The 25918-nt window shown below is 42.0% G+C and overlaps 1 protein-coding gene across 2 annotated transcripts in view; it reads right to left on the reverse strand.

The window, feature by feature from the left end:
- Positions 1-25918, reverse strand: part of luzp1 (leucine zipper protein 1) — a 73442-nt gene that overhangs the window by 20457 nt on the left and 27067 nt on the right. Inside the window, exon 2 of one of the 2 annotated variants that reach the window (XM_049595642.1) lies at positions 25003-25060. The exons of the other annotated variant lie outside the window; for it this stretch is intronic. The gene's annotated coding sequence lies outside the window, so the exon portion shown is untranslated. The remainder of the gene's footprint in view (positions 1-25002; positions 25061-25918) is intronic. 2 annotated transcript variants of the gene reach the window in all.

Consider the following 25918-nt stretch of genomic DNA (forward strand, 5'->3'; position numbering starts at 1 on the left):
CAATGACAGTCATTTGCATCCTAAAAAGGTAGCTCAGTAAGTGAGAAAAAAGATTGCACACCAGAACAGTCAGCGTACTGTATGATTTCACACTTCCATCTAATTGCTGTGATACAAACCATAGGACACACTAGAGAGGCCAAACACCAACGCATATACAGTAAAAACACACTCACACACACTGTGACACAGACAGAAACAAATACTGCTCTGGCTACATTTTATATGAATAACATGACATGGGATTAGTTTCACAATCACCATGTAATTGTAATTAAAGGGGAACACCACCTAAATTAAGAATTCTTATATGTTATTTCCATGGCCCATAAAATTCAATCAATATTTATGAAAATGAGCTGCTCTCTCTTTTAAAGACAATAACAAGAGAAGTACGTCTTAAACCACTGATGTGATCAAGTCTGGAGCTGCTCCATAGACAATGAATGGGAGTCTGTTTTTGTGGACACAAAGAATGTTTGTTTTCTTTTGTTTTTTTGTACTAAAATTAGCTTTATTCTGTTGTTCTCAGTTTATACTCAGAACATTTCCCCTGCTGATCCCAGTGGCACCTGTAACATCTGTCTACATTCATTGTCTAAGGCCATGTTTACACCTGGTATCGACATGATTCCTGGGTGAGCTGATCACAAGTGGACAGCCCTAAACAGAAGTGTAAACGACCACCAAGACACATTGTGATCCAGTCGCAAACCCCTTGCTGAGTTGGTCTGGGTCGCATGTGACCACATATCTTTTGTAACTTAAAAGCTCATGTGTCCTGATGCATGTCCGACAAGGTCATCAGTGCAGGACGTGGGGGGGTTGTTTTGACGACAACACATCAATACTCTGTGACTTGCCCTTTTTACAATGAGGTGGACAAAGTGTTGCGATATCATCCAACATTTTGCCCTCTGTAAAGAAATGTGTTGAATTCTGAGCCAGCCATATCTCAACAGCCTAACACAACAACTAAGTATGCTAGTGAGCAGCTATTGAGAGTGTGGATGTAATAACTGTACGCAGGACCTTTTGACCTTCCAGCATATGTGAGGTGGGCATTAACGGAACCTGAACACACGTGGTGAGCTGAAGACGCATGATAGACAGAGGTGAGAACGGTGATGTGTCTCTGCTGTCCACATGTGTTCAGATCACCGAAACACATATGAATACCAGGTGTAATCAGGTTCCATGAAGCAGCTCCAGACTTGATACTTGATGGCATCACAAATTTGAGTTTTAGCACATTCGTTTTTTGGATTTGTGAACAAGTTTTTCATGGTTCATTAAGCTATATTTTTGGACAGTCTTAGACCATAAGAAAAACGTGTGAGTTTTGAAAATGGGCGCAGTTCCCCCTTTAATGTTCCTTTCATTCATGACATTAAACATTATCTGTGCCAAAGATACCATCCATCATTATGACTGTCAAGTTTGCACAAAGTGAACATAATAGACACACTGCATCTCTTTTCTTTTTTGACACTGAACCACCATGTATTTCACCTTGCCTGTCCTTTGAAGGACACGGGGGTGGCACCGCATACATGTATGCGTGAGTATGGGGGTTTCAACATGCCTCCACAGGCTTACACACACACACACACACACACACACTGTTGTCTCCCTGCTGTTGTACCCAGCATCGATTCATGCTTGCCTGCCTGCCTCTGCTGACAGCAGCACATCTCAATAACACCGGCCTCCTTCACATACCCCCATCTGCACACATACACGGCCATCACCGTGGCAACCACGACATCACAGGCCCGTCACAACACTACACCATTCATGGTCACATGGGACGGATGTGATGACAAAAGAAAAGCGTTTCACTCTGTGACAGAGACTATTCTGCTGAATTAAATTAGGACATTGAAGCTGTGTTGTCCTTTGCCCTGTGATATCAAAGGATATATTTCTACAGTCATTACATTGTGGTATTACCCTCAGTAGGCCCAGCATGGCTCTATGTGATGAGAACAAGGATTATTAGCCCACCACAGTATGCCTGTCTGCATGGCCTCCATAAATCTAACAGCAAACGCTTTAGTCTCATGCATGATTCAGGTAGTGTGCTTTCCTAAATCCTATTACTCCCCTTCCCCCCCGTCATTCTGCCGAGCTTCCCCCACTGACCGCGAGGGAAAATCGACCTGAGGGTAGGACATAACATCTGCACACATCATCACTTATCGACCCCCTGACAACCGGCTCTATGCCTCCTCCTTCCTCTCCTCTCCAGTACCATGTTCAAAGATTGCCTCTCTGAAGCTACAAACCACTACATATAAAGACCACTGTAGTTTTCCTTTACATTAAATTACTTTTACTGCTGTAAAAACATCAACCGATGCAGTGAATTTACTCGATCTTTTTATCTGTGTGCGTACATGGTATACAACAAGGTAGAGCTTGCCATTATGGTTTACTCCAGCATAGTTTTATATATTTTCTATCGTTTCATTTGGTGTAAAAAGCCCAAACCACCATTCCCACAATTCATTAAATGTCTTGTTGAACATAAACCAAGGCAATGAGCTTTGAAAGTCAATATGGCAACGATTACTTCATGAAAAGCACAATGTGAATTCAAAGCGTTCAGCTGTAGCATTTTAATTATTCTTTGCTTTCATGAGGTCTAGTGGTGGTTTAGCAATCTTCTCGACAGATTACAAGACTTAGAGGAAATACTGCAAAGTACATGGACTGAAGAGAGAGAGAGTGCGGAAAAAAGACAAACTGTGAAAAATGTTGGAGAGAAAACTGCTAGCTTAGCTGTCCACTTGGATGCCAAAACACCTTAGTCAATAAAGCCATTCTGGGTTGCTTTTTTTTGCCCAGCTGTGGCTTGTTAAGTGAGTTGTAGACCTATTTTTCTCTGTTGTCTTGAGGTGGTCGCTGTGATCCAAACCTGTCCCGACTGATCCTGTTCCAGCGGAGTAAAAATACTGTGAAAAATTCCCATGTATCCATTAAAAGCAGAGAGCGCTCGCTGGCACAAAAAGATTTACATAGCTACAGTTCAATTCTTCGTGACAGCTCTTCACACAGCACTATGCAGCTCAGGGAAAACATAACCACTGGGAAGGTTAAGAGAATAAACTCTGAATAATGTGCCGCCTCAGGAGAAACAGTTGATTCCTTTGACACCCAAATGGTTGTCCTACTGCTCTGACCCACTCAATAATGAATCATCAAGTTCAGTCTTTATTATTTTTAACAGATTATCTTAGGGATGGCTTTCGGGCCCCTACATGATTTGAAGAAATCCAGCTCCGGTTGGGCCGCGTCCTGGTTAATAATGGTGTTTCACTAGGTCCAGCTACTCCTGTCTTGGCAGGCTGCCTACCTCTCCTTTCATTCTCCCTTTATTTCTTTGCCAGCTTGCTACCTCCCTCCCTCATCTCTCCCCTCCATCTCTCTCAGACACGCACACCAGCATGGCCAAGTGGGCGCTTTTAAGGGGCGGCGGTGCGTGCAAAGCGACTCTGGCAAGGGCCCGTCTCTGCCAAACCAATCAACATACCTGATTCGCTTATCGCAGGGCCGGGGCCTCATTAGCTACATTCAGGACAAGACAGGAGGGATTTGGAAGGATGGTGGTTGAGATGGAAAGGAGGAGAGAAGACATGAGAAGATGCGGGGCGGTAGAGGGAAAGGGAAGGGCGAGAGATTGGAGGAGCATCGGGCATCAGCATTTAGTCTTGGACCATGAATTCTTTCCATTTAGGACCATGACCCATATAGATAAGTGTTCATGAGCCATTGGGTTCAACGGTTCAATCTGGTTGGGTAATGGCAGCAGCATGAAAAGCTGTGTGTCTCTCCAACCCACATGTTTTAAAAGAAAAGACATGGTGCTTCAATTTATCTCTACTTGCCTTCACGTCTTAATCTGTGCTAAGGGATGAAGTTACGTTGGTGCAAGGATGGAAAAACAGCAATATCAACAAGTACTGAACTGGTAGTGCCCCACCATCGAATGGCAGAACTGGGAGAAATAAAACACCTGATGGTCGAACTGAGGGAATCGTATGGAAAAAAATAAGAGACATAAATATTTGAATTTTAACAACCTGAATACTTAATACTGAAATTAAAAACACAACTGAATTCATAGCATTTCAGTATTTTACTAAGAAAACCATGTGTCTAAATTTATTTGTTCTGAATTCACCTCTTTGACATCGTATTGTAAAATATCGTAATTCCGATTTCAGAAGCAAAATTTTATCGTTATTTTCCCCCCAGTATTCACAATTTCGCATCTAAAAATTCAAGATTCATAATTTCTAAAAATAGATTTAGGCTGCCCAACTTCAAATGGTCAAATTCAAATAGAAAATTAGTCAAATTTGATTGGTCAAAACATTCAGGCTCCATTTCCTATCAAATTTGAGCAACCTGAATCTTATTTTTTCTTTTTCATTTCTGAAACTGTTGGATTGTTTGGATCTGAATTTGTGAACATTGAAAAAATATTGATCAAATTTAAAATTTTGAAACTGCAAATCAATCAAGAAATTTAATATTCTAATTTCAAACAAGTGAATTCCAAACAAATAAATTTAGATGTTTGGTTTTCAAAGAAAAAATAATGCTATGATTTCAGATTTCAATATTTAGTATTCAATGGCTATCAAAATTCAAATATTTATGCCTCTAATTTCCACAAAATTGCTGCCAAGAGACATCAAGGATTTCAAGATGGATTTGTTGATCTTCATTGATAATATTCTTTGTATGTTTATATAATGTCTACTGACTGTTTTCACTTGTTGTGTTCTCATGATATTAAACAATTAAAAAAAGAACAAAAGACAAAAAGGATGGATGTCAAAGATTTCTGAGCTGAGACTGAAAAAAGACTTCGGAAAAAAAAAAACAAGCGGTAGAGTGAAACAGGTGGAGCGCCGACTTGGTGAGTTATATGACATTGAAATACTGCACCATAAATCAATTAATACCCAGTGAACAAAGATTTCAAGATAAAAGAACGCAATGAATACCTGGAAAACAAGATCAGGTAAAATAACATGTTCGACAACCAGAGGAAAAAAAAGCTCTAATGTTCCCACATCTCTTTGAGTTATTGTTCATCTTCCAGACTGTGGCATGAAAAGCAAAATGTGTGATGCTATTTGGCCAAGAACAGGTTTCAGGGAGGGCATGGAGGGAAGGAAGTATGGCTGGAGGGGAGTCGCTGAGGTATTCTGAACTGAGCTCAAATTGAACACAGTTTCGTTCCCCTGTTCTGTGCGTTGTTTGACAATTACGGAAAAACCTGGAGGGGGGTAGGAGCTGTGAGGCAGGGGAACTGACCCCTTTTACTGAGACACATTCCTGATGACGGACTAACCAGGGCACTGCCAGTCCCTCGCTCTGCCTTGTCTGCTCTTAACCAGGCCACTGACAGGCTCTCCCAAGCCTTCTCTACGCAAGAGCCCATTCCTAACCAGGGCATTGTCTGGGTTAATAGCCAGGGCTAAGGGAGTATATAAAAATGTTTCTAAGATTTAGTCTGCTTTGACCTTCAGGTGGATCAGGACAATTTGAAGTCCAGATTTGATTTCACTCTCAGAAATTCCTGTGGACAGATTCCTGTGCTTGTCTTTGCTACATAAGGTTATACAGCATCTGTAACTGAACTCACAACCCCATACAAATTAAAGAGAACACTGGAAACACCTTAAACCAAGCCCTGACTGACTGCTCAGTCTGACACTGTATGACTCTGGCACCTTTCACTTCCTGAAATTTCAACAGGAAGTTCCCTTTTTGACCTTTCGCACTCTGTTGCTGTTGTTTCAAGAAGCAGGACACTGAGACTGTTTGTCGGCAGCAAAATTGTAGACACATAAGGAATGTAACAGCTTCCGTAATGTTGACACGTGTGCCACTTTCAGGGAGTTCTACCATTGTATTTCACATTTCAAATGTATGCGTTTTATTACCTTAAGCAATTTTCAGGCATACAGGAAAGAGTACAAACAAACAGACACAGGTCAACTATTTCTATATAGAAAGAAGCAGTAGCTGTATCACTCATTCCCTTCAGGTGCAAGTGTTAGAACTGCAGCAGCCATTACTTTCTTTGCCTGTAGGGGGCAACATAAACATGCCTACGTCTGCAGATCGAAAGTGTTCCTGCTATTGCGTCCTTTTGTTACAGGTGGCGTAGACTGGCACGTGTAAAAACTGGTCGCACAAAGACTGAACAGTCTGGGCCTCCCTGAAAACTTAGTGTTTCAGGCGAGGGCGTCACACAGAGTGTTGTGTGCCTAGATGCGCCTTCTCGTCAGCTTGCAACAGATCATTTCGTCACTTTTTAGACAAGCTAGCAAAACCGTAACCTAGAAAGTTATTTATTAAACGAATCTTTGCCTTAACCCCAAGATTAAATCTACAGGAAACCTGATGCCTAACTGTGACGTCACACTTTTTTTGCGTGTGTGTGTGTTTGTGTGTCAAGGGGAGATATGTTGAACTAAATAGTGCTAAAACATATTGACATTTAGATGGGCAAAATTACATCAAACGCCAAAAATCTACTCGGATTGGGCGGTCTGCATTCTGAAACCAATGTAGTATCTTCCATCGACAGATGCCCAAACAGACTAACAAGGCCGACTATCAGTATACAGATTGTAGGAAAACATGAGTAGTATATTCTGTAGAGCTTCGTACTTGTATTGTGTCATTCAGTCTAGTTATTTGAATTTTGCAAGCTTTATAAAACTAGCTCAGTCCAACTTCTCATTTTCATCTGATCTAAATTATTCAGGATTCAAAGCACAGACTGAGGCGGTCACGAAGATGGCCGAAGTCTGCACTGCCACATTCTGCAAACATAGACTTTATAAAATAATGGACATAGCAACTGTGACGTCACCAACTGTTTTGAAGCCTTGTGTTAAGCCATCACCACCTTGGGTTTTTGGAGCCAGAAGTGACCATATTAGGATGAGAAGCTTCATTTTTCAGCCCCGGAGGTTGCCACTTAATCTCTAAATCTCTAAACTGCTTAACATGAATTTATAAGTTTACGAGTGTGTGTGAGTGAGCTGCATACCCAGGTGTTTTTACATCTAAAAAAAGAAAATGAGAGCCAGACAGACAGAGACACAAATGACATTGATGCATGTAAGAGGAGGGGAGGGACAAAACAGAAAACCAGAGGGACTTCAGTTTGTCTCGGACCACCAATACCAAAGGGACTTGGAAGTCAGACTTTGTTGAAGAGGTTCATCCACACAGTTTGCTCTCTCTCTCAAACACACACACACACACACACACACACACACACACACACCAAGGTTACAATCATACACCATATCATTAGGGCTTTAGCCACTCTCTTCCTGCCTGCCTGTTGCCTTGAGTACATTCTGTTCTCTCCATGAAAGAGAGAAGGAAAAGAAAGAAAAAAATTCCCCTCTCTTGCACTTGACATTGGAACTTCTTGGTTTGAAGCTCCTCTGCCTCATAAACGGTAGTTAATAAAGGGCCCTGGTCCAATCAAAATGCTTCAACCACATCTTCATGTAGGGGGTTATTGCCAGTTTGCATATGTGAATGTGTGACAAATACTTTCTGTGTGTGTGTGTGTGTGTGTGTGAGGAGGGACGACTGCAGTGGATGGATGCTGGCGCAGCACTGGAAGCCACAAGATGGTGGAGACCTGATGCTTGGCCTGCATTTTTCCGTTTTTCCAAGAAAGAGAAAACCGGCATCCCATAATGTTCGGTTTGTCGTTTCCTGTGCTGTCATGTTCCTTTTTTCTCTGTTTTTTTTTTCACCCTTTCAGTTTTGCACCGCTTTTGGAAAAATGGTAAAGAATGAAAGGCAGTGTTGGATTTCAGCAGAAAAATGGATAAGGAACTAAGGTCATGTAGCGTATTCATTAGAGCGAGCTGAAATGGGATGGGAATACCTACTCTCCTTGGATTTTTCCTTAAGATCCTGGGTGAAATTGCCACTTACAGTATAAGTATTGAAATGTGGTGAAATAGTGGGTAAACAAAACGTCGTCTTTGGTAGAAAAATAGATTTGTTTATGGGAGAGGACATGGAAGTTAACCACAATACCACTGTAACGACAAAGCAGATGCTTTCCGTTTGTCAGGGCAACATCACTCAATGTTAAGATATTCCTTAGTGACAAGGTTTCCTCTTTCTTTTCTCCCACCATTTATTTCGCCCCTCCAGAAATAGAGTGAAAGCAAAATAAAAACTGAGCTGATACATCACAGTTTCGCTCCATTGCTTTCTTCCAAGGCCTGGCTGCCAATGATTGGAAATGCTCAGCATGGACACTTAGCTTCATTTCAGTTTGGATTTCCTGTCATTTGTTAACAGTCTGAACTGATTTTACAGTTTAAGAGAAACAGTGGCTCTTTATAGGTTTGAACAAATGGAGTCCCAAAACCAAAAGAACAGAGAAAGAAGGAAGAAAATGAGGACAGCAATGCAAGAAAAAGTCTATTGTTGGGTAAGTAGGTTGTTGTCTGCATTGGCCCAACATCAGCAGCCAAATATCAATAGTATGTGAAAATATCTGGAAAATATGAAGGACATTATTCAGTTTACTGACATTTTAAATACATTTAACCAAGAAAATAATTGCCTGGTTAATAGCAGAGTTGTACTGATACCGATACCAGTATCGGAAATGCCTCCAATACTGCTTAAAATACGGTATCGGGTATCAGCGAGTACAGCCTATGACCAATCTGATACCACGTAATGCCTCACGTCATTACGCATAAGCACACTACAGGCAAACGAAATGGAAATGGAGCAGAGTTTAAAAAGCATTCTACTGTAGCCTTTCAAATGTCTTTTTTACCACATTGTGTGGCTGCACTTTAACCTGTGTCTTGATCTGTGTCAACACTGGATAATAATAATAATAATAAAGAAAAAGTTTTATGGCATTCATTCTACTATTATGTATTTATTTCTTAATATTTTACATAGAGTTTTAGGAGTTGAGACATACAACAATTCATATCCCATCCATTTTTATTTTACGCGCTGGTATCGGATTGGTACTCGGTATCGACAGATACCTAAGGCTCAGGGACTGGATTCGGTATTGGGAAGGAAAAAGTGGTATTGGTACATCTCTAGTTAATAGATAATTAAAATAACTGTTATTTGAAGTTTAATTTAAAATAAATGGCCCTAGGATGTTCTCACTTAACTTCTTAACTAACATGCACTGCAAACCTGAAATCATCCCAATTGGTGGGTTACGGTTCAAAAGTGAATTGTGGGTCCATTCTGAGTGAAACTGTGTGGACCCTGAAATGATGACTCAGGAGAAATCTGGATCCTGTGGCTGGACCAGTTGCTGATCTAGACATTCCCTGGAGGACCTGTACGTGAGAATGCAAATGTCCGAAGAAATTCAGTCAGACATTCGACGGACTTTACCCTGCCGGCTCTCTAGTACAAAGTCTGTGTAATGCATAATTGAGCCCATATGTGAATAGAGCAGGTAACTGTCCGTAGAATTCACAGCAAGCGAGTGGGCATGTTAATGATGTTTCTATCATGAGGCCCACACAATCCAGAAGAAAACAAGAGTGAAGAGGAAGGGTCTTTAACATGAAGATGGCATTGAAAATGTCTGATTAGAGAGATAATGAGGTTCAGGATCTTCTGTTGGTAAAGGCTAAAGCCGAAATCGTCTGAGTAACTCAAGGAACGGCAAGAGACTGTTGTTTAAGACCAAATTACGAACCGGCTACGTGGCCGCGGTGTAATCTGCCTTGTGTTTTGCCTCCTGCATGTTCTACCCAGGCACCACCCCTCGTCTAAGAGCAACAAAGTATTTCCAGTAGGTGAGAACACTTTTGAAACAGATGATCTGATCTCCTTTTGTGTGCTACATGTGTGAAAGAAATTCTGGACAATAATAGGAAATGATTCTCTGCTTAAACCTACACACTACAGTTTAAATGTTTGCTTGCCAAAAAATCTTGATTGGGTACGGCCAGATTTTAAGAGGAATACTCTATATTTCAGAAAGGTCTTTCGTGCTTGTAGGTTGAAAGTCTTCTACCAAATATATTATATTTTATATGAGGGGTTTGTTTTGTACTTGGAGAACAAAATCTTCTACAGTGGTTCAACCAAACTGTCAACTGTGAGTGCAGAAACAGACAAAGATCCGTCTGAGTGACAACTCAATACAAATAGAAGTAATCACCAAGAAAACTGGACGCTAAGCATCAACATGTGTGTAGTCTTAAATAGGAACAGCTTCCTGTCTCAGTGTCAAGTGCAAAATAAAGTCTATAAGCAGCTGGTATTAAAAGGCATCACGATTTAGCAAAGCTATTCTTAAAACTTGAAAAATAAATAAATAAATAAAGGGTTAGTCAAGGTTTAGCACCGTCGGAATTGGATCTGGATATCAGCTGTGCTTACAACGTTCTGACAAATCACAGTTCAAAGCTATTCAATCTGACAGCTGAGTAAACTGCAGAGGACCCAAGAAACACAGCTTCCCAAACTATTCCAAGGTCAATATCACTGTTGTGGTTTAATAATGATCAATGGTCACTTAATGCTTTTCTAGACTGGGAAACAAATCCAAAATCAAAAGGTATCTACAAGGGGAAATGATTAGAACAGTATGCTCTCTGACATCAACTAAACGGAAGTTTTAACCATTGAATTCTTCTTCTTCTTTTGGGGTCAGGGAAAGATAAAAACATCGATGTAACAGGTGTGAAGGTGAATAATGAGCACAACCAACACCAGTTTGGTACATATGCAGGGAAAAAAACTTCTATTGGTGCAATTAAGTACATACTCAGAGTCATGAAAGGTTATAATAGTAAATAAATTATTATAAATCTTAAAAACAGTGCTCCACTCTTCTGTATACAAAAAAGGAAAGTGAGTAGAGGTAAACTCAATGTACCCTGAGGCCAGTGGGATCAAAGGTGAAGCTCAGGGTGAAGGCTGCCTCATGACAAACATTAAAGTGAACATCACGGTCAGTTTTAGCTTAAAGAGCGTGGCTGGAAAGTAACAGTCCTCTTTCCGGTCTTAGCCCAGTAACCCAGAGCCTTTTCTAGGTCTCTCCTCCCCTCCCCTCTCTGTCTACATCAAGAGTCTTGTTGCTGGGGCTTAAAACCAGCACTCTGCTTAAGTGAGGGGGCATGATAAGAAGATGAGAGAGAGGGAAATATGGGGAGGGGGATGGGAAATGCCAGAGAAAGTTGGAAGAGAGGGCAGACATGACAGGGTGAGAGAGAAAAGCCAGAGGACTAACAGTGTCTGACCTGTCAGCTGTCACGGCGGTTCTACACATGCACTACATTTTTGGCTCCACTGTTTATGACCTAATTGCGGATTTAACTTTAAAGAGGTTGAATCGAACTCAAAACCCTCAGAGCTTCCCGGCTTGGCTCCTGATCTTGGTGGCATAACAGTAAATTAGAGCATGTTCTTGATCAGACATCAACGCTACACACAGGATTACATGCAACAGTCACTGTTGCAGCAGCCAAGACACAGAGCAGGGGCAGGGTATTAGATGCTCTATTTAAAAAAACAAACGAAAAAAAAAAACAGCAGCACCTGAAAATACTCGCCAGTCAGTTGCTAGCAAGGCCTCAGGCAGATCTGCAGCCAAGGAGATCTGGAACAACTACAGTTCGGACAACAACACAGAATATCACACAACAGATGAATGCTCACCAAAACAGGTTACGCTTACTACATTTGAAATGCTACGTCTAGCATCCTTCCAGTACTGCTCTGTTTGAGTACTCACCCAAAATGGCACACACACACACACACACACACAAAAAAAACCCCACACACATCATTTATAGTGTAAAACTATGTGTGCAACTAACGGTTACTTTCGCTGTCGAAGTTAATTAGTCTTAGAAATGTCCGAACAGGGTAAAAATGTCAATAGGTGTTTTCCAAAGCCCAAGACGACATCCTCAAATGTCTTGTTCACAACCCAAAAATATTCAGTTTACTGTCATACTGGAGCAAAGAAACCAGAAAATATTCACATTTAAGAAGCTTCTATTAGAGAATACTGACTATTTCAATTACTTAAACCGATTCATCAATTATTTAAAAAATCAGCTGGTGATCAATTTAAAGGTTTTGTACAGTGGTTCTCAAATGGTGTGCTGTGATGCCAATTCATGTGTGCCGTGGGATTTTGTGATAACTACACATTCATTCATTCATCTTCTAACCACTTCATCCTCTTGAGGGTCGTGGGGGGGACTGGAGCCTCAATGCTTCATTTAATGATATGTTGTGAGACATTTTACCTTAATGAAAACATTGCAACTCTCGTGATTTGGATAATATCCTCCTTAGACCCTGCGTCCTCAGGACATCACATTTTGGGTTTACTTGACCTAATACTTCATTCTGCTTAACTTAGACCTGTTGTCCTCGTTCGTGGACACTTTTTTTGTGCCATCTGGTGGTAGTAAGAGCCCAATACACTAATTCATGTAAAAACAAGATGGCAGCTGTTTCTTTCGAGTCCGTCTGCAGCCCACTCCGACACAAAAGCAGACAAGGACACATTTTATGGTTGAAACTATTTCATTCATTCATCTTCTAACTGCTTCATCCTCTTGAGGGTCGCGGGGGGGCTGGAGCCTATCCCAGCTGACATCGGGCGAGAGGCAGGGTACACCCTGGACAGGTCACCAGACTATCACAGGGCTGACACATAGAGACAAACAACCATTCACGCTCACATTCACACCTACGGACACTTTAGAGTTATCAATTAACCTAGTCCCCAATCTGCATGTCTTTGGACTGTGGGAGGAAGCCAGAGTGCCCGGAGAGAACCCACGCTGACACGGGGAGAACATGCAAACTCCGCACAGAAGGGCTCCCACGCCCGGGATCGAACCAGCAACCCTCTTGCTGTGAGGCAAGAGTGCTAACCACCACACCACCGTGCCGCCCATAACTACACATCATTATTATTATTATTGCAATATTCAACTGGGCCTATGCAAAAAGTTATGAATGAATTTTTAATTGACTGCATCAGTATGTTGTGCACACCACTTTCCTAATACAGAGGCAAACTCTAGCTAAAAAAAATGTAATTTAATTTACTATAATTCAAAAAAACTTTCACAGGAAACCTACAGTATTAGTCGCCATCCGCGTGTGGGAATTACAAGTGTCTGACACATCAAAAGCCCTGACTGGCAGCCAGTGCGAGGGATGATAACAATTAAAAGGAGAAGGCCGTGAGTGGGACAATGGATGGCTTTATTGTACAGAGTAAATTACAGCAAAACACCAGTGAAGGCCACCATTGAAAGAAAGGAGGTCTTGTTTTGTCTTATTTTTATTGTCTCATGTTGTGATAAGAGTGATAACACACATTATAGAGGCGATTGTGCACAGATATAAATACAGGTGTGCCTTGAGATTTTGGCTTGCCCTTTGATCATTGGGCACAAAACGTTTGAAAACCACTGACCTAGTGTGTAAGATTGAGTGGTGTCTAGCTCTGAGGTTGCAGCATTGCAACCAACTGCAACTTCTCCTGTGCGCCAAGCCTACAGGAGAACTACAGTGGCTGACACAACATGTAAAACAACACAAAACGGGGAATGGCCTTATCATGGGATAGTGTTATATTTGTCCACTCTGGGCTACTGTAGAACAACATGGTGGAGTCCATGGGAGAGGACCTGCTCTGTATGTATATATAAATGTCTCATTCTAAGGTAACAAAAACACAATGATTCTTAGTTTCAGGTGATTATAAACAAATAAAAAAAATTGTTTATTCCATTTTTGCCAATATATCCCCCTAAATCCTATGCACTGGACCGTTAATAGTTAACAAGTGATCAGTTAATCAGTTAATCGTTGCATGGCAGGTGATACTACAGATTATAGTTCTTCATGGGTCCACTCCTTTCCTACTTAGCAAGACCTGATCCAGTCTAAATTATATTCAGTCTGGGGTCCTGTTATGTTGTTGCTGGTCTCAGGTCTGTGTGTCAATTAGGGCCGTGCCAAATGATTGTGTTCATCATCAATTTATGTGTTGATTATTGTCTTGATCAATCAATCACATAACTTCTTCATCTTAAAATGCTTTGATTTGTTTGACCAACAGTCCAAAACCCAAATATATTCAGTTTGAAATGTTATGAAACAGAGAAAAACAGTAAATATTCACAACTGAGGAGCTAAAAGTAGAGATCTTTAAAATGTCTCCTTGAAATCATCTCAAATAAATGCGCTTCAAACAAACACAAGTTGGGCAATACTCTTGTTATTTATGTAACACATAGATTTATGTCCCGTGCGACTTGCCGTCATGTTTCCATGAAATATTTCCCAATTCTACTCCAGCACGCCCTCAGCCTGCTGCCCTCTGTGTTCAGGGTCGGAGGTCACTGACACCGTAAACATGAAAAACACTTCACACAAGACACTGGGGCAAACAGGAGTGAGGCTTTGATTAGCAGAGCAGATTGTGTTATTGTGTGCTGCAGCTGAGCCAAACCAAGCTGAGCTGAACTGCATTAGTCGGACTACAATGTGGGAAATAAAGTTTAGTTGCTAAATAGTGTGGTTTTTGTACAAATAACAAAAGACACATGGATACTTCAAATACAAGAGAGACAATAAAATGTTAAAAATCAGTAACATAAATGAAACAAATGCACTTAATCAGTCTTGTGTCCATAAAATCCTTGTGCACATAAAACAAGAATCATTCAAGAATAATATTTGACAAGGCCATGAATTTAGGTTTTAATAAGTTCAGACTTTAAGGGTCAGTAAACCCTGCTGACATCAACATGTGACTGTGTGTATGTGTGACTTGCTATCTAAACCACAGGAAGTCCCAGTTGTGAAGTGATAGACAGGAAGACTCCAGTAGGACACGTAACTGTCTGACCACACTGTGACATTAATATGAGCCGTGATTAGATAGGATGATCAGAGAAAAGTTATAAAGAGAAAGAAACAGAGGGCCTGTCAGCATCTCAAAGACAATAACTCTGCTTCTGCTGCTTCGGTTTTTGGTACTTTTTTCAAACTGTGAATCCGACATTGTTATAGTTGTACACCGAACAAAAAAATAAATAAATAAATAACACAACACTTTTGTTTTGCTATCATTTTTCACAGGTTTAAGCTAAAGATCTAAGACTTTTTTTATGCACACAAAATACTTTTTTTCTTTCAAATTCTGGTCACAAATGTGTTAAAATCTAAAATCTGCAACCTGGGCTGGCGTGGTTACACAGAGTCTGCAGTCATGAGGCTGGCTGGATGTACTGCCAAATTCACAGAAACGACACTAGGGACGTGTTATGGTAGTGAAATGAACCTTCATTTCACAGGCAACAGTTCTGGTGGACATTCCTCCAGTCAGCACGCTAATGGCACGCTTCCCCAAAACTTGTGACATCTGCGGCGTTGTGTTATGTGATCAAACTGCATGTTTTAGAGAAGCCTATTATTGTGACCATTCAAAGGAACACCTGTGAAGTGATGATGCTGTTTAATCAGCAGTGCTGGAGGGTAGTCACAAGGCTCAATTACAAAATAGATGTAATTGCAAGCAGTTACAGTTACTGAGGAAAAAATATACATCTGAATATATACTTTTCATTGAAAAGTTGATATGTACAATATAACATTCATTCCGTTGCTTTGCATCGTATCCCATGCAAGAATGCCTACTTTTGATAAAGTCTATTTCCGTACAATTTTTTAGCATTATTTAAAACATAGGTGGCACGGTGGTGCAGTGGCTAGCATTGTTGATCCTCGTTTGGACCCAAGGGAGGGGGTTTGAATCTGAAGGTGAGGGAGCCCTTCTGTGCGGAGTATGCATGTTCGCCCCGTGTCAGTGTGGGTTTTCTCAATGTACTCCAGCTTCCTCCCACAGTCCAAAGACATGCAGGTTAATTGGTGACTCTAAATTGTCCGTAGGTGTGAATGTGAGTGTGAATGGTTGTCTGTCTCTATGTGTCAGCCCTGTGATAGTCTGGTGACCTGTCCAGGGTGTACCCTGCCTCTCGCCCAATTTCAGCCGGGATAGGCTCCAACCCCCCCACAAACCCTGACAGGATAAGTGGTTACAGAAAATGGATGAATGTAATAAGTTACATTACTTTAATTAAGTTTTCAAAATAGCTGCATTACTTATGGGTGCATGCTCGTGCAGCGACCGCCAGCAAGTGTCACATCTGTCCTTGTTTGTCTATGTGTTTCTTAATCCCGGTTTAGCCCACTGTATTTGATTCCCCTCACCTCCCCCTGATTGTTGTGCATGTGCACTCATGTGTTTTTACTTGCTGTATAACCAACTGCCCTCCAGGTACAAAAATAAAGTTGAAGTTATTACATTTTTAACAGGGTAACCTGTAATCTGTAACCTATTTCATTTCAAATGTAACTTTCCAACACTGTTTGTCAGCATCTTGATATGCCACACTTGTCAAGTGCCTAAAAAGACACATTTAACTAATTTGGGACCAAAATGAGTCTTTTGTGTGCATAAAAAGTCTTGGATCTTTATTTTAACCTGTGAAAAATGGGAACAAATACAAGTGTTGCATTTAAAATTTTGGCAAGTGTGTGTGCAATGAGCAAAGATCTTGTGATATGATCAAAAGCAGCAAAACAGCTATAAATCCACCTCATAGTGAGCATCATTTTGAATCATTCAGCTGAAGACAAACTCTTTGACCTCCCATTACCACAGCGTTTTCTGTCAGGACCAACACCACTTACCTATTTAAAGCTATGCTCAACAGCTGTTCAAGCACTCTCAGGTGTCAGCAGACGTCAGCAAAATCTTTATCTGACTGAATGAGTGCACGCACATGTGCAATGATGAACTTCTCAGGAAGGAATGTGTGCGTGTGTCACCGTTTCACACCGATAAGAGAACATGAAAACAACACAACATGATGACACTTGTCAGACTCAACGCTGGGTCTCAAAGTCTGCGTGTGTCTGTGTGTGTGAATAAGTATGAGTCAGGCGGAGAAGGAATGAGGCGAGGCAGACAGACAAAAGTTACGAGAGCGCTCAAGAGTGATAAGAACAGATAATGACAGACTTACACTCATTCATTACCTCCACCCTGTTTTGTTGGTTTGTAGCTTAGTTTGAGAGTTCGCAAGATGTCTCAAAGATCTGGTGGGAAGCCAACGAACAAGCGATTTGTCCTTGGTGGGTTAAAGTTCCAGTACTTTTTAACACTGCTCAGAAATAAATCAGAAATATTTTTCTCTCAAACAACTGCTTAAATAAATAAAAATCCAGATGCCTAAACACTTCCCAACAGGACTGTGCATCCTCAAAGATACTGCACATGCCGCCTGCTTTCCTGCTGGACATGAAACTGTAATACCCGACTTAGACTAAGCCCACACGCTGTTAAACAAACATTTACAAATTGGAACGCTTCATTTACAGTCAGAAGATAACAGAGCCACACACTGTGTCTGTAGCATCCGCCGCAGAGTATCGTTGGCAGAGAGCTTCTGCAAACGCACTCAAAATGTGAGACATCTGACTGTACTCCAGATGCCACAGAGCATGCAAATGCATTAACAGGCTTATCAGAGTGCTGAGGTGAGATTTATGGTGAAAACGCTACCTCACATCCGCTCTTTACATGCTCATCCCAGATGGATCGGGTTAAGGAATGTAAATCAAGCAAACGTCTGTGGCTCATAACACAGCAAAGATACCGTATAGTAAATTCTTTGTGGTCAGTGTCATTTGAATGTATTAATGGGGGTGTATTTGACACTTAAAAAAAAAAAAAAAATGACAAGGCCATGGGGGCCTTTTATGCTCATTTTCAGGTTCATACTTGTATTTTGGGTTTCTATTCTCATTGCTTTAATGTTCAAAAACACTTTAGTTTCCTCACACTGTCTGTGCTGCAACACCTGTATTCACCTTGTGCTGCAACACCTGTATTCACCTTCTTCAGAAAATGCCCAGTCTGAGTCTTCTTTATCTTGCTGTCTCTGCACCATCATTGCGGCTGGGGGAACAACTGCAGTGGAGAATGATGGCACTTTCAACCATCAAAACACACCGATGAAAGCTTCTAAACACAACCAGACATGTTCTGGCAGAATATAATCCAACATCGGGGAGAAATTAACAACATAAGCGACCAAGATTGTACATGATTCCCTGTCGTTGGCATGAAGCTTCATGTATAAGATGATGATAAGACTTACAGTAGAGTGCCTGTAGCAGATGACCATATAAGGAAATGTGTCACAAGCTGACATCATCTTGTAGCCAAATAAGGAAAATAAGGAAGCCGTTTTTGATAGTCAGTGTGCTATGCAGTGTACTTCTTGGGACGTCTTGGTTTCCAGATTTTGCTGCAGGGTGCTCTTGACATCACGCTACTCTTTTTTTTTTTTTTTGATTATTCTTTATTTTGTGTAAAAAGTAATCAGTTTACAATTGAGAGTATATGATAACAGAAAGCCAGGTAGATACCATACTACACAAAGAGATTATAAGACATACAAGTGTCTTAATAGCTTTTTGTTGGTCGAATTAAAGAGCAGTTTCATGTAGTGTTCAACATCCTTCAGAGAAACACCAATACAAGGTTTATTATTGCTAAACTTACAATTATGGATAAAATACTTTGCCAGAATCACCACCAAGTTAATTATAAATAAAGTTTTGTCTTCATTTTTTTGGATACTTGAGCAAACAAACACCACATGACTTTCACGCTACTCTTCAGTATTGTTAAGGCTAGTTCACATTACACGATTTTCGCCCCGATTTTGACGTTGCAGAGGATCTTGAGAGCCACCTTGGGTCGGAGGCGAGTCGGCAGATAGTCTGCCATGACGAGTCCTCATGTGTGAACAAGCCTATGAGCAAGTCGCCCCCTCGTCTGCGACTGGGACTGGATATCTGGCTAGAAAACTGGAGAAGTGTGACACGACTGACAAAGAGCATCAGAATATCCATGCCTTTACGATGTGTCGTCTCCAAGTTAAAAAAGGTAGTTTGGTGATGTCACCGCGTTATCTGGGGCTCTGTCGGCGAGGGCATGGTGGAGAAATTTTGTGGTGTGCACACACAGGTCGTAATGCAGTTGGGGAGACTCCCGATGACAGAAACACATGTTGCCAGGTATGAACACTCAAAAGATTACGATAGTCTCTGTGATGCAAAATCGGGGGGGAAATCGTGTAATGTGAACTAGCCTTTAGCTGCGGATGTGATGCAGCAGCACAAAGGAGGAGAAACCTTCCACCATAAGGCTCCGAGGTAACATTATCTTCTCTCTCCTGCTTGGAAGTAATGGATTAACAGCTCACAGGTACTTAATACAACAGCCTCTGGCTTTTGTTTGATACCTAGCGTCTGCAAAAAATGTGGATGCACATTTTTTTATCCCTTGTTAGCGCCATTGGCTTGTTTACTATATTACATGAATGCTGCTGTCACACTAAACATCCCACAGAGCCCCGCTAAAACTTCAAAACTTTATGTGGAAAAAACAAATTGTCGAATATGTGTATTAAATGGCCAAATCTGATTCAACTGACACAATTCAGTGGCAGGTACAGCCCTGAAGTTTACCTCATCGTGTAAAACTGTCTGGATCTGAAATTTTAAACTGTAAATACATATGAAAGAAAAAAGGAAAAGCATAAAAGCTCAAAAAAGGTAAATAATTCTAACAATTTAAGGAATTACTCAAGTGTGAAATTGAACTTGAAGGTCAGCAATTGTGTATTTTGCCATTTTCTCCTGTAAAAGGTCACCAACAACACCGTCTTGTTACTATTCATTCTTTCTATCCTCCCGTTCTCCATTTCTCTTTATTTACCATCAGTCTCTGTCACTGTCATCCCCCCTCCCATGTGACCTCTACCTCTAAATATCACCCCAACCCCCATTTCTGCTGCTGCATTCCTCCTGTTTCCTTCCCTTACCCTTCATCCTAATTCCCTTCCTGCTGCATTTATATGATCTTGCCACTGTGCCTAAGAGAGGAGGAGCTGACAGCCGATCATCAAACTCTTCGGTGATGATGGATAGGATATTTTACCAGGCTGATCCCCTGCGATGGCTGCCGACAACTGCCCTACAAGCTGTCGATTCACAGACACATCAATAGCTCTTAACATACAGCCCCTCAACCTTCTCCCTGGCTGCTTGACATCCTGCTCATTCACTGCTTCCTGATCCTAGCACAGAGCACAGAGCACAGAGCGCACACACACAGCTTGGTTGGCAGAGCTTGGCAGTGCTTCATCAGCCTGAGCCTTGGCATTAGCTGCCTGCTGCGGCTGAATGGAGACCTCAGTGGCTCTCTGATGAGGAAGAAACAGTACAGAGGGAGAGAGATAGCAGCGGAAAAGCTCAGACAGGGCAAATGTGCGGAGCAAAATGCATGTGATAATGCGAGGCAAGCAAAGAAAGATAGAGAGAGAGGGAGACAGAGAGAAAACCAGACGAGGAGGAGAGAGTGAGATGAGGGGAGTGACTCCACAGAATGCAGAGCAGGTAGCTGCCAGAGTGGATTACTGCAGCAGGAATGCAGCACTGGCTGCAGGACGGAGGGAGGGAAGAGGAGATAAACAGAGCAGGAGGTAAAATGATGAAAGCTGTATATCAGAGGAGATACAGAGGCATGACTAAATCATACAGTTATTACAGACTGTCCTAATACTGTAAGTAAACAAAGAGGTTTGACTGTAAATGCAAAGCCTAGCATTGTTGTAAGCGCTGTTAGCACCATTAGTAGTATCAGCACAGCTAGTAATCTCTGAATGAGTAGCACTGCTAAATAGTTCCTACCCAACATGGGTGGTGCACAGTGCAGAGTGGAAAAGGATAATGTCAGCTAACCAGTGGAGGCCAAAGGATGGGCAGTGGGCTCTATAGCCCCTTTTACACTGCCAGACTTTCGGCGAATGCTGGGCCATTTTGCCAGCAAGCTGCGAGCGTTTAGACGCACAGAGCTGGATTGGTGAGTTGATCCGAGGTGCCCAATTTTCCGCCGCGTAGAGGTAGACATATTGGCGGAACCTTTTGGGTTTAAAAATAACGAGGAAGTCTTCCACCGCAGGAGGGGCTGTTGATGACGCCACACGTGCAACCCAATGGCAGTGGACTAACAGGAAACAGCTGATAGCAGGAATTAGTGAGCAGCTAGTAGCAAGAGGGAAACGCAAACCTGACAGACACTGGAAAGATGAGCAACTGGGGAGACAAGAAATTGCGCACCCTCCTTGCCCACGCAAATGAAGAGGCCATTAACCATCAAATGACAGGAATGGCGAAGGACGGGCCGACTTATGAGAGAATCGCCGAAGGACTGACCAGCCGTGGCTTCCTTCCCACATCACTGTTACATGTTTTGTTGCTTGCTCACGTCCCCCACTGCCCCGAAAAAGGCACATTCTGAATAAACAAAAGTAGGTAGGCAGCAATTTGCCACACTCCCCGATTTTGTGAAAAAAGACTGATTGGGCTTTCCTGCAAATTTGTACAATTCCCATTTAGAAAGGGCTTATGATTCCACATGTTAGTGCATCCAGCCAACTGTCTGACATGTACATGACAAGACATTAAATTTTCAACACCTCTGGAGTGCCCGCTAGCTCACCTGGTAGAGCAGACGCCCCATGTGCAGGGGCTGTGTCCTTGCCGCAGCGGCTACAGATTTAATCTCAGCCCACAGCCTTTTGCTGCATGTCTAACCCTACCACTCTCTCCTACTTTCATGCTATATCTGTCCTATCAAATTACAAACAAAAGCCCCCAAAAATATCTTTAAAAAGTTTTTCATCACCGCTAAACAGACTGCACTTTGAAATGTGGCAAAAGACAGAAAAGATAGAAAGCAAAATTAAGTGAAACTGACATCCCTAATCACTCCTGTGATCATTACTGTTTGGACAGTAATAGGTATCAGAATCAGAGGAGGCCCGATGTAGCTACACGTTGGTATCTTGCAAGCCAAGTTTCACTTTCACTTTAACTTGTTGGAGCTGGAGATTGGCAACGAGGTTAGCAACAAACTACTAGCTGTGGATAAGGTGGGCAAACCTCAGGCTTATGTTAGCTATTACTGTATGTTTCTAACGTTGTAGAGAGCAATCAACAGAGTCGAGCAGTTTGTTCTAGCTGCAGGCGAGCAGTTGAGAGGTGGGACGGGATAGAGTTGGGGACAAATTGGCATGTTTCTATACCCCTGCATACTAAATGAGGCAGAGGTGTAGAGTTACATCTCAGCAATTTAAAGGCATAAAGTTTTTTCATGGAGAAAAAATATTGAATATGAAATCCTGATGAATGAAGATGAGTTTTTAGGGGTTTAATCAACGCCAGGGAGGAACTTGAAATACACTTATCTGCTTTCATGTCAAGAGTGCTACAGCCTGAAGAACGTTAGGTACAAAGGTACAAAAATAATCCTTCCAGCAGCTCTCAAGCTCACCTTTAAACACTTAAAATCTTCCTTGTTTAAAAAACTGAAGTGTATAAATGACCTCTGGACAAAGCCAGGCTAAGTGTCTCCTGGATCAAGCACCACAGTTAGCGTACATACAAGTGGTGTCCATCTTTTCATCTATCTCTTGGCAAAAAGAGTAAATAAGTGTGTTTCCCAAAATGTCAAACTATTTCTTTTAGTGTGAGTCTTTCCTAACTGCATTATCCTTAAACTCCATATTATGAAAAATCTAAGCATAAGTAGGACGTGCCTTTAATAGCAGGACACTGACATGAGAAGCTCCTTTTGTTGTTTTATTGTCGGATTTCACTGTATTTGTCAGTTCCAGACTATTTAGGATGACTTTGGCTCAAGCAGGATGTGAACTAGCATCCGGAATAATAAACGCATGTAAATGTAGCTCAGCGAAGATGCACGGAACACGCCTTGGCCACATATTGACCTTAAACTGTTATGTGAGCAGACAGCCGAGTAGACATGGCAAGACAGTGACACATATACTGTCTCTGCTGACTAACCTGGTCTGATAACACACACACACACACACACACACACACACACAGACCAGCTGTCATCCCTGGGAGCTGTGTGAATGTTAATGTGAGTGCACTGACCCATATGTTACAGAATATATACAGTATGGTATATGTTTGCCACTCCTGTGTGACTTCAGGCTACAGGGAAGGAAGTGTGGCGCCGGCATTTGTGCCCAACAGGAAACAGACTCACAAAGAGCAGAGGAGGGGCGGAAGAGGCGAGGAGGAGGAGGTGGAGGGGGGGGGGGGGGGGGGGAAATGGTGGGCAAAGGAGGAGGATGAGGAGGAGAAGAGAGGTGGAGGAGTGTAGAGAGAGGGAGACGGGAGGGGAGCCAGAGGAAACATTTGAAATTCAGAAGATTTGAGACGCTGTGATTTGATTTTGTGTCACTGGGTGACCTGATATAAGCAAACACACACTCACACACACACACACACACACAAATACCTATACTAGGGTATCCTTTTCTTTTTAAATTTGTCCACCGTCTCATTTTACACTGTATTAAATGCCAGTATAAGAAAAGGAAAGCAGGAGATCAATGCATCTTAAATTAAAAGCGCTACACCACTCTCATGTCTGTGCATTAGAATGAGGAGGCAGTTCATTTAGCTTAGCATTATGCTAAGCTTTTTTCCCATGCTGCTGGAAGCATGGAGAAACAGCTGGCCTGGCTTTCTGTAAAGTAAAAAAAGAATCCTAAAAACAACAGTTTGAGGGTAATAGGGGGAGTTACATGCTGTAATGATTCCTTGGCAAACGACAGCCGGACACAATGACTTCCTGGAGTCTTGTCATATAAAAGTCTGACAGACAAGCAGAGCTATAAAAGGAGATGCTCTGTACAGAAATGTTCACGCTGGACGCCAGAGCACCCCTGTATGTGAAGATGCCCATCAGCCGTCATCTGGTTGTGTACACTAGAAGCACATTTCTCCATGTCAGCCAGTCATCAAGCAGCTCTGCTCATCTGCTCTGTTCTTCACTCGTAGAGCTCTGTCTCTGTCTGCTTGTGTGTTTGTCTGTCTCTCTCAGTTTCTGTTTTGACACAACAGGCAAATATGTTTTATCATTATCAGATTATTTATATTATATCTAATATATTCTTTTTATTGTTCACAAAAGATTATTAGGGCAGCACGGTGGTGCAGTGGTTAGCATTGTTGCCTCACAGCAAGAGGGTTCCTGGTTCGAAGGTTCGAATGCAGGGTGGGGAAGCCCTTCTTTGCGGAGTTTGCATGTCAGCGTGGGTTTTCTCCAGGTACTCCAGCTTCCTCCCACAGCCCAAAGACATGCAGGTTAACTGATGACTCTAAATTGTCCGTAGGTGAGAATGTGAGTGTGAATGGTTGTCTGTCTCTATGTGTCAGCCCTGTGATAGTCTGGTGACCTGTCCAGGGTGTACCCTGCCTCTCGCCCAATGTCGGCTGGGATAGGCGCTGCGCTTCAGCATCCAGTGTGAACCTGGCATTAGAGGTACTGCTGGACATATTTGTGAACAGGCTAGCTGCTTTCCCCATTTCCAGTCTTTATGTTAAGCTAGGCTAATCACCTCCTGGTTTCACCTCCGTACTTAACACACAGACATGAGGGCGGTATCAATCTTCTTACTTTACTCTCAAAAAGAAAAAATATTAACCAACCATTTCTCTAAAAATGTTTAACTACTGCTTTGAGAGTCCTAAGATACAAATATGTTGAGTGAAGCAATATATTGTGCAAGCCCTGCGCTAGGGCAACATGTAAAGAGTAGTATTGTGCACTGCAAAAATGTCACGTTACTGAATAAAGACATTTGAGTTAAATTCAAAAATAAAATTGCATGACTTTCACTGACTTTCAGTGACCCAGAGATAGACTGAATATGTGCAGAAAGAGCGAAGAGCAGAAATAAATCAACACTAAAAAGAACACAGGAAAGCAAAACCTACATTTAAGATGCATCCTTCTGTTATCGTACGTTAAGCTCCTCTTCCCAAAGTCTCCATCCTGTGGTCAAAAACACACAAGCAGGGCATAAGGTTAGTAACTCAGCGGTCATCATAATATCAAGACACACACACTCTCATGGCATCTTTCACCATCGTTATGTTTGGCAGTTGGCAAGGCCCGAGCCTGCGGCCGGGCTGACAATGCAGTCACTGTGGGGGAGATGGTTCACAGTCAAGCTAACGGGCTACAGAATGAGCTAACTGCTGAGATATGGGACGCATTCGGAAGGCTCTGCAATAGACTCATGCATGAGCAGACAAGCAGTGTTTGGCCACGACAACAGAAGGCCCTATTCAGTTCTCTGGGGAGGCACACAAACACACACACGCACCATTATCATAATCATCATCATCCTAGAAGCTCTCATCTGCTTCAAAACATGTGCATGGTCAAACACACACACACAGGGACACGCACACACACACACACACACACACACACACACACACACACACACACACACTCAGAAAACAACCCAGACTTGGAGCATTCCACTACAGTAGCATTCCATATGTTTGGTTAAGCACAGAGAATCCAGATTTAAGGCTGAAGTCTGGACTGAATTTAAAGGATGAGAGAGGGAAGTGGAGGGAGGGGAGAAATGAGAAAGAGGAGGGGGAGGCCGAAGGAGAAAGGGAACATTCCTGTGAACTGGAAGCAGCAACAGGACACTCCGGTACAGACACATGAAGATTACATACAACATACATTAAAGACACTTATCATTTATGTCATCATGATGGACCAGGCGTCCAAAAGATGCTCAGAATGAAGGAAAGTTTGAACATCTAGTTTCATGACAACCCAGCAAACTAAATTTGCTGATGACGACCGTACAAGACGTTTTTTAAAAGC

The sequence above is a fragment of the Epinephelus fuscoguttatus genome, linkage group LG14 (assembly GCF_011397635.1).
Source record: "Epinephelus fuscoguttatus linkage group LG14, E.fuscoguttatus.final_Chr_v1".
Classification (NCBI taxonomy): Eukaryota; Metazoa; Chordata; class Actinopteri; order Perciformes; family Serranidae; genus Epinephelus; species Epinephelus fuscoguttatus.